Raw genomic sequence first — 10,869 nt, 5'->3', positions numbered from 1 at the left:
TCCCTTCCTGAAAAATAAATTATGAAAAATGTTAATGTATTTTTACAAAAATATTAGTAAGTGTGAATAAATAACTTTCCTGGGAGATTTCATTAATCTAGGAACAATCTAACCATTTCAGCCATAGCAAAGTTGTAATTAGTGTGGCAGGAATTAAGATGGACATCATAAAGCCAACTTAGGAAAGATAATAACCACAACTTATGACCTTATGGCACTTTATTCTTTCAAAATACTAATACAGTCTCACAGACAGTTCAAAAGTTGATAATCACAAGTCTATACAATGACATAGATCAGTGAAGGAAAAAATCCTATTATATATCTAAAATTTTTTTGGTTAAGAGCCTGAAGGAAATTGATAAATTATAAAGACATATGAATTTTACATTGTATATTTAGCTGCTAAAATACTGATTTTTCTCTTGGATAAGCTATTAATAAGCAATGGGTAATACTGGAGCATTTCCAAACCCCACCTTCCCCCAAACACACCAATGTGCACAGAGCTCATTTGGATGATTCCCAAATCTTTTTACCTGGCCGTGTGGTTAGTGATTGGTACTATTAGCAATCAGCTAACTACACTGCCTAGTAACTAGACTCACAGGAAAAAAAGGTTTACTTCCATCATGCACTGCAGTCCCAAGTTGTGATAGACAAATCATATTGGTTCATCGGTTCAATTGTAGCTCACTTTAGTTGGTGGGTTGGTGAATACCTTACTAAATAATGAAAGAGAGGCAGAATGAATCACAGTATACAGAATTAAACGTTACATGGGGGGGGGCTCCTCCCCGAAGTCTAAATGTCATTACAGCTCACAATTAAAGCCATTAAACTTTGCACACGTCGCTCTCCTTGCAGGCGGCTTGCCCAATCTCGCCTTTACTCCTCGGGGTAGCCAACAGTTTAACTGCGTCTGGCCGCAGCCGTGCGGCTAGTTCGCTGGAGTGTCCTCGCAGGTGGACAGCGTGCTGGGCGGCCAGCGCTGTGCCCAGCAAATGCTGACGCATCAAATCTCGAGGCGCAGCTTTCTCCCAACGCTCGCGGTTGGCCGTTCGCCGCCGAGGGTGGCGTCCTCCTGCCCGCGGGGCGGCGGGTGATGCTGTGCCTTGTTTTGATGGCAGTGGAGTTAGTGATTGTAAGCACCAGAGTACAATCAGCTAATTACACTGCCTACAAACCGAGCACCGGGCGCCCGCGGGCTGCAGCTCCCGGACGGTCGGCGGCGCCAACGCCGTGGCCCCGAGCCGGCGGGCCTCGGGGTCCGGGCCACGTCTCCCCCCGGGCTGTGCCTGACGGTGCCTGGGCGCGAGGACCTGGGCGCGGGGCCCCGGACGACGCCCCGGAGCCAGCCGGCACCCTGGCCCGGCCCGCGGGCTGCGCTGGCCCCTGCCGGACCCCCGCGCACACTTGGCGTGGCAGGGCCAGCGGGCAGCGCTCGGAGGGGACCTGCACCCCTCGGGCCGCACCCCCACCCCCCAACTCCCGGTGTTCCCGGGTTCATCCCAGCCGCCGCCGTCCCCGCGCCCGTCTCGGTGCCTCCCAGGGCCCTCCCCCGCAGGTTCCCTTCCCGGGTCCTCCCCTCTACGCTTCCTCGGGTCCTGCTCCCACCTTCTCACTCCCCAGTCCGCTCCGCCCCAGAAAACTTCTCTTCAGTCCCCAGCCCAAACCCTAGAGCCGGCTCTCTCAACCCCGTGCGCCCCGCAGCTCCGAGTGGCCGAGTGACCGTGGCCGTGGCTGACCAACCGCCCTTGGAACCCGGTGGTGGAGGGGGCGGGGCACGCGCGAGGTGGGGTGGGGTGGGGCGGGGTGGGGGAGGGGAGGAAGCCGCGAGCTGGGGCCGAAGGGGGGTCCCTGCAGGGAAGAGGCCCTGGGGACTGAGGCACAGATTCCTGAGAAGTTTCTCTTCCTGATAGGGCAGGAGGGACAAAGAGCTCCTTCTCCCCTCCCCCTCCCCAAGAAGCCCCACACGCCCACCCAGTTTTCATTACCATCTTTGTCAGGGAAAGCAGCCTGGCCTGGTACCAAATTGTAGGCTCTAATTTTCCAAAGAGAGATAGGCCTCGGTGGCCTCTGGCATGTGGGACAACTGCCTTGGAGAGTCCCATCTGTACTCTTGCCTTCCCCTTGGGTTTCTCTTACACTCTTGGAGGGCCATGCAACGAGCTGGAAGGTTGGCTCTTTTCATCAAATAGTGAGTGGGCTCAAGAGTTAGATCAAAGCTTGGTCCTCACATACTTAAATACCTGCTATATGTTCAGCACCTAAGGTCATTCATTGTACCCTCCATATGTATAATCTAGGTGGTAACACAATGTGAACTCACATTATCTACCACTCAAGACAGTATATAATAAATTGTTAAACTGGGGAGATATATAAGAGGGTGGGGTGGGGCATCAGTGAGGACCGTAATTGTCAGGGAAGGCGCAGGGAAGAGCCAGGTTCCAATTGGTCCTCCAAGCAAGACTAAATTGGGATATTCAGGGTGAGGGGTGGGGAGGCCACAGAAACAATGTCTTGTGACCAGTTACATTTTCCTCTCACAATTCCACATCTGATGATGTAGATGTATTTATGTGTGTATTCGGACTAGATTGAACAAAAGAGGACAGTTAGAGAATTTCTGGGAGACCTCTACTAATACTTCTTTCCTTGAGTTACTCTTTCCCCTCTTTTCCTTCAATGAATGCATCAGGAAAGGATAAAGAATATTCTAATTCTACACTTTGTGGAACTCAGTTGGAAGTAGCCCTTCAGTATGATCTTCATGCATCCAGTATAGAGCACTCATTGTTGACCCCAAAAGCTTAGTTCTAGATTATTTTCCCCAGAAGAAAACTTCCCAGCTAGAGATTGATTCCCTAAACGCAGGAAATGGTTTCCTACGTGCCACTAGTAGCGTGAATTAGGGGCCAGTCATCTAGATCATTCAAAACAAATTCCAAGCTCACACTATTAAACCACCAGAAGAACTTCCCAAGGATGAGTTTGAGTTACAGCATTGTCTTTCACTATGAAAGACAGCACATTCTTTTGCCACATGCATCATGTGTCCTGAGAACACCAAAGTGAAGAGTAAGAAATCAAAGTATAAAATGTACAGTACAGAAAACATTAATTCTCAAGATTAACTTGTAAAGTCAAATTGCAAAAGATGTGTCATTTATAACTATTTTTTTGTATTCATCTTATCTTTGGGAGAAGCACAGTGTTGTAGAACACCTCACACTTCTTTAACACGTACAGTAGCCCAAGCAGTAGCAGTCAATATGCCGGAATCAGAGCTAGGTGAGCTGCGAGTTCTCTAGAGGTAACTGCAGAACCAAATTTGTATTTTATAGCTAAATAGACATACATACATAAATGCAGGAGTGAAATAGCTTCCATTCCATTAGCAATATGCAGACTTACAAGTTTTGGTTAGGACATAATTATAAAAACAATTCTGTTTTTTTCACATTGTTAGTCACTTTACCCAATACAATATTAAATACCTCTTCCTGATTGACATTTTATGATTATTAGTTGCATTTTACATTTCTTACCCGAGCTGGATCGCTGCCCTCCAAGGTAGTGGTTGCAGTAGATGCCTTGAATTTTATATTTTTAGAGCTTTTCTTCAAAGGTAATTTAAAAAATAAAGAAAACATATGTAAGAGCCATCAAGATGCATTGCCTCCAGAAATCGAGTTTTTAAAATACAGTCTATTTTGCGGGTAGTGCAACTAAAAAAAGTAAAATAACGAGAAAAAAAATTTGTGTGGCCTTGTCCTGTGTGTGTGTGATTGTGTATGTGTGTGTGTGTGTTTTTTTTTTTTTAAAGAATGCTTGTTCTTAGGGTTGCTGTTGATTTGGCCTGTAGTTACTAGAGAAACTCCAAGGAACTCATTCCCTTTATGGTTCATGTCTAGGCATGCCTGGAGACCAGGGAGACCCATGATTTAATCTAAGTAAGAATGCTTGTGGTGTTTTAAACGACCAAACAGAAGATTGCATTTGTTTTAGACAAAACCAGGAAGGTACCTTTCAGAGAGATTGTTTACTGTTTTATTGAATTTCTGGGCTTTTGGTGATTCGGGTGATGGGGAAGGAGTGCTAAGGAGAGAAGATGAGGTTGGTGATTAGGAACAAACCCAGAAGAGTACAGAACACATATCTTCTGCTTTAGCTTTGGAGAATTTGTATTAGTTAAATTTACCACTCCTCGATAAAAGACTAGAGTGATGGGGATTGGGAATTACAAAAGAGACAAACTTACTCTCTTCTTTTAACACACACAGACACACCATCTGAACATTTTCTATCTTCCATAGCTTTTGGAGGATGTTGTTCGAGAGGAAGAAGGGAAGAATCAGACTGATTAGAAATTATTGGAGTTTAGCAGCTTCTTTTTAAACCTATTTTCTACATACATATTTTCTCTTAGGAAATAGAAAACCATATTTTAATTTTTATATAGATCAATAAATGTCAGACTACCTTATTAATGTTCATGATACTAGATTTAGGAACTAGTTTATATGCTGATGCAAGACTAGATTGAAGTAAACTTAATGCCTTTTTAAGAGCTAAAAATCAATTAATCTGTTCAATTATGAGAGAAGATTTTCTTTCTAGCTAAAATGCACTGCCAGGAGTTTTTATAATTTCATTCTTCTGATTCCATTTCATTGTGCTCTCATTAATAAGAGTGTACCAGATTCTTCATTAGCTTCTTATATTTATTGATTAATCGATACTGTTGCTTTCAAAGTAAAAATGTTAAATTATCTTTCAGTAAATCAGAAACAATCTAAAAAATAGGCTTTATAACTAAAGTTGCTTGAGCTCTTAAGGCTTCAGCAGTAGGAGCAAACATGTTACGTATTTACCATCTTGAGAGAACACAGTCTAGGGATTTACGGTCTAGTTGGAGAGGGAGACAATTTGTGTACACAGATAATTAAGATAGCTATAGTTTAGTAATTGTATCAATATTAATATAGAATATATATTATTTATACATTTATATTATATATAATTATATTAAATACCAAGATTGTTAGATTAATAGATACTTCAAGACTTCTGAGTACTAATGTAAGCTTCATTATTATTTTAAAATTAGTTTTTAATTTTTACTTTTTAAATTTTTAATTAAAGACGGTTGACCTATACAGGGCGCCTGGGTGGCTCAGTCAGCTAAGCGTCTGCCTTTGGCTCAGGTCATGATCTCAGTGTCCTGGGATTGAGCCCCATGTGTTTCCCTACTCAGCAGGGAATCTGCTCCTCCCCCCTGCTCAAGCTCTCTAGCTCTCTCAAATAAATAAATAAATAAATAAATAAATAAATAAATAAATAAAATCTTTAAAAAAAGATAGTTGACATATAATATTAGTTTCAGGTATACAACATAGTGATTCGACAATTATATACATTATGAAATACTGTAAGTGTAGCTACCATGTATCACCATACAAAGTTATTACAATATTATTGACTATATTCCCTATGTTGTATTTTTCATCCCTGTGACTTATTTTATAACTGGAAGTTTGTACCTCTTAATCCCCTTTACCTATTTTGCCTATTTCCCCACCCCTCTGCCCTCTGGCAACCACCAGTTTGTTCTCTGTATTTATGAATCTCTTTCTGTTTTTTTGTTTCACTTTTTAGATTCCATATGTAACTGAAATCATATGGTATTTGTCTTTCTGTGTCAGACTTAATTCACTTAGCATAATAGCCTCTAGGTCCATGCATATTGTCACAAATGGCAAGATTTCCTTCTTTTTTATGGTTGAGTAATATTCCATTATATATCTATATATACACCACATCTTTTTTTAATTAGTCATCTATTGATGAACACATGGGTTATTTCCATATCTTAGCTATTATAAATAAGGCTGCAGTAACTATAGGGGTACAGCTATCTCTTCAAATTAGTATTTTTGTTTTCTTTGGATAAATACCCAGAATTGGAATTATTGGATCATATGGTATTTTTATTTTTATGTTTTGGAGGAATCTTCATACTGTTTTTTATAGTGGCTGCACAATTTATGTAAGCTTCATTATTGCCAGTACTTAGGAAAAAAGAAAAGGCAAATCACCGAAGGTGGGGGACCCAGAAAAGGCTATATGGAAAATGTGAGGTCAAGCTGGGTCTAGAAGGAAAAGTAGGACATAGATTAAGGGAGAAGACAGAGGTGGATGTTCTTGGTAGAAGGAGCAACTTGTGAAGGAAAAATACAAGCCAGTTCATGGAGACCATAACATACATGGTCAGTTGGGAGAGCAATCAGTGTGTCCCCGCTTGAGGAAATAAGATTAGAGAGGTAGATACGTAGGAAATAGATCATGGAGGACCATAGATGTCAGGCCACGGGGTTTTAATCTCATTCACCTGACTTTGGGGGCCCATGACTTATACGATATGTTGTTCTGTGGAGATTAATAAAGTGGCATGGATTAGAAGAGGGAGAGACTGGGGAGACTCAGTATCCATTTAGGCAATTATTTTAATGACCTAGGTATAAAGTGATGTAGAAAATATGGTATGAACAGGAGAGACTTTGGGAAGGAAATGGCATAGGACCTGGTGACTGGTTGAAGCCAAGAGAGAGAACAAGATGAACCTCCATGTTCCAATGACAAACCGAAATGCTGGGAGGCAAATCTAGTCAGAGGCTAATTACAATTCATTTGTGTTCAGGCTTGCTTAATTTAGGCGATGAAAGGACATTGGTAGAGTTGGATATTGGGGGCTGCGACTATTGAAAGGAGAGATTTAGTCATTTCCTAAAGCGGCAACAGTTGAAGTCTGAGGATGAATGAACATCCAACATCTGCTGCGGTCCACCTGGGACAGAGCAGGGAACTAGCAGCAGGGGTTTTTTCCTGAATAGAAAACAGAGTGAGGAAAGCAGAAGCCTTGGGACCAGCTTTGAGTGTATCCGTGTCCTCTCTAAGGGTTGGCAGGAAGAAGTAGGTCTTGAGCTCACAAGAAGTAGAAGAGAGGACTCCCACAGAAGCCAAGCTGTTGTAAACAGGGTTGTATACACATGTGAATTCAAGGGAAACAGCTGTCTGGGCACCACCACATCATAAGGTTTGGTCAGTGGGCAGCAGATGACTACACTGGCTCTTCCAGAATGTTTGTCTCAGGGCTTTATTCATTGAGTCAGTTAAGAGTCCACAAACTTCCCTAGACTGTTAGGAAACAGATCAACTTTCCTGGCTGCTTCCCACCACTGGTTAGCCCCTGTCCCCTCTCCAAAAAGCCTCATGTAGATTTTTCAGGTTTTTAGAGGTAATTTCAGGTGGTCCGAGTACACAGTTGAAGAAAGTCTGTTCTTAAGAGCTCTAGAATGTGTTCTGTAACTTTATGAAGCTACAAGCAGGAAATTGACTGATTATCTTGTTAATACATTCATAAGCATGAAAATACTTTATGCCATTCTTTTAAGCACCACCGGAGGAGGTCTACCTATTCTTGTTTCTATTTCTATTCTCCCCATTTGGCACTTAAGTCTTTTTTCTAGGTGCGGTTTATATTCTTTAATTTTAAAAAAATTATGTAACTCTGAAAAGAATCACATAATTCTGATTTGTTATCTTTATTTCCTCTATATCCATAGAGCATATCTCAAGGATTTCATCAAGTTCAAACATTTTGTCAAGTTCATATTGTCTTTCCCCTCTTAGCTCATCTGTAGCTTGTTTAAATCTCAAACTCCATTCCTACTTCCAGGGTAAAATCTTCCTTGGAGCCTGGAGACTCATCTTGATCTTTTTCTTCTCCAACTCCTTCTGCACTTAATATATTCACTATGTAACTAGTATCTCCCATTACTAAGAGAATGTTATTCTCCAGTGTTCTAATTGCATTTTTGAAATCAGCATTTTGTAATAGTAGAGAGTGCTGGTGTATATAACATACATATATTAGTACAGAGCACTGTATATACATTGTCTTATATCCTGAATTGTTTGCAGTGGGCTATCTTGGTTTCCAACTTGATGCATTTCATATATATATATATGACTTCACTGACATATCTATATCTATATCTGGTCCTCCTGGCACACCACTTACATTATGATTGCTCAATAACGCACATAGGAAATACAAATAGGAAATGCACATAGGAAAAAGGCTTGTGATAAATACACTTGCATGGTCACTTTATGAAAAAGAAGCATCATAATAGTTTGATTCATTTAGTTTATCAGTAAGTGTTTCACTTAATAGATTAGGCAGCTCTAAACTTAATTTCTCTTGGGTTCAAATAAACATAGCATAACTGTAGAATTTTATCAGGTAACATTTTAGTATATGCAATTTTGTTTCAACATTAATGTAACTTCCTTAATATGTGGTTTGAACATAATGGGACTGAAGAGTTCATTGTAGAATAGTTCATCACTTTATAAAACGGTGCTTACTTGCAGTTATTAAAAAAATATATACTTTCTGTCAGAAGTGGGATTTTTGCTAAAACATCTGTATTTTTTTCCTCATTAGCAATGATGTGCATTTGCAAATGGATATAATTTGCAACTTAAGGAAGGGATGCTAAGGAAATCAAATAGTTCTGATAAGATTGGCTATCACATCAAAAACCCAGTGAATGTATAAGAGGGGAGCCCTCTTGCACTGCTGGTGGGAATGCAAGCTAGTGCAGCCACTCTGGAAAACAGTATGGAGGCTCCTCAAGAAGTTAAAAATAGAGCTACCCTATGATCCAGCAATTGCACTACTAGGTATTTATCCATAGGATACAAACATAGTGATTCAAAGGGGCACCTACACCCCAATGTTTATAGCAGTAATGTCCATGAGAGCCAAAATATGGAAACAGCCCAGATGTCCATCAGCAGATGAATGGATAAAGAAAATGTGGTATATATATATATATATATATATATATACACACAATGGAATATTACTCAGCCATCAAAAATGAAATCTTACCATTTGCCACGATGTGGAGGGAACTAGAGGCTATTCTGTTAAGTGAAATAAGTCAGTCAGAGAAAGACAAATATCATATGATCTCACTCATATGTGGAATTTAAGAAACAAAACAGGTGAACATAGGGGAAGGGAGGGAAAAATAAAATGGTACAAAATCAGAGAGGGAGACAAATCATAAAAGAGTCTTAATCATAGGAAACAAACTGAGAATTGCAGGAGGGGAAGTGGGTGGGGGGATGGGGTAACTCCGTGAAGGGTGTTAAGGAGGGCACATGGTGTAACGAGCACTGGGTGTTATATGCCACTGATGAATCCCTGAATTCTACCTCTGAAACTAAAGGGAAAAAATGGAGAAACAAAAGAAATAGTACTCATCACTGAATTTAGTGATTCAATAAATATTTACTGAGCATCAGATGTTATAGTGGGAAGACTTATTAAAAAAAAAAAAAAAGACAATTGAGCAAAAAGCTGCCCTGTGAAGTTTAACTCTGGGAGCTTTATGAAATACATTACCCCAAGACACACTACATATGTTGGATCCTGCTTGAGAGGATCATCTTTTAAAAAATAAAATAATAATCTTTAATATATGTAAGAAAATCTAGTGAATGTAATGTTCAATGTAAATGATATTTTAAAATTATTTAGCCTATTTTTAAATTATTAAATGCATAAATATTTTCAATTTTATACTGAAGTTTAGCTAAGATCAAGAAGACAAACGTAAAAGCAGATTTTCAAGGTTTACCATTATTGATGAGACTTGGGGCTTGAAGGTGCCTTAGTGATAAGAGTTGAAGTCCCTCTGCTAAAAGGAAGAAATGCAATTTGGGAAACTGTTAACTTGTGCAAGGTCATTTCAGTCATTTTCGTGTTTTCTACCATTTGATTCTCTGTTACAGATAAGAAGGTAAAATTTGTCTTTTTATTAGATTTTATTTATTTATGTTTTTACATTTTTTATTTAAATTCAATTTAGTTAACATATAGTGTATTACTAGTTTCAGAGGTAGAGTTCAGTGATTCATCAGTTGCATACAACACCCAGTGCTCATTCCATCACGTGCCCTCCTTAATGCCCATCCCCCAGTTACCCAAGCCCCCACCCACCTCTCCACCAGGAACTCTCAGTTTGTTTCCTAGAGTTAAGAGTCTCCTATGGTTTGGGGCACCTGGGTGGCTCAGTCAGTTGGGCGTCTGCCTTCAGCTAGGGTCACGGTCCTGGGATCCTGGGATTGAGTTCTGAGTCAGGCTCCCTGCTCAATGGGGAGTCTACTTCTCCCTCTCCCTCTGCCCCTCCCCTCTGCTCATGCTCTCTCTCTCTCAAATAAATAAATTAGAAAAAAAAGTCTCTTATGGTTTGCCTCCCTCAAAAGGCTTCCTCTTCATTCTGTTTTTCATCCTCATTCTGAATGGCCAGAAACCTCATGTTTCCACCCGTTTCTGTGGTGCTTCCCCAGGCTTCTTCCCCTTTTTCAAACATCTCCAGATAGAACATGATTCTCTTGTTCTATTAAGGATAACTCATTTGACATTTTCAGAAGGAAATCCTGAAAAGACAACATCTAATCAGGGGACTAAATGCTTTATAATGGGAATTTTAGACATTACATAGAAATGGTGGAAGAGCTGGATTTGGGGTTGGTTTTTTTTTTTTTGTCTTCAAATTTCTTTGAGAGAGAGAGAGTGAGCAAGAGAGAGAAGGAACAGGGGAAGGGGGAGGGAGAAACAGGCTCCTGGCTGAGCAGGGAGCCAGACATGGGGCTCCATCCCTGGACTCCAGGATCATGACCTGAGCTGAAGGCAGTTTGTCTTCAAATTTCAGCATCCATTTTCTATTCTACTTACACCTGAGGTTGGTTTAGGCTGGCCCAGGCTAGACCTTTTGCTAAATT

The sequence above is a fragment of the Phoca vitulina genome, unplaced genomic scaffold, assembly GCF_004348235.1.
Source record: "Phoca vitulina isolate PV1807 unplaced genomic scaffold, GSC_HSeal_1.0 scaffold38, whole genome shotgun sequence".
NCBI lineage: Eukaryota > Metazoa > Chordata > Mammalia > Carnivora > Phocidae > Phoca > Phoca vitulina.
Note: the sequence above shows the minus strand (reverse complement) of the source record.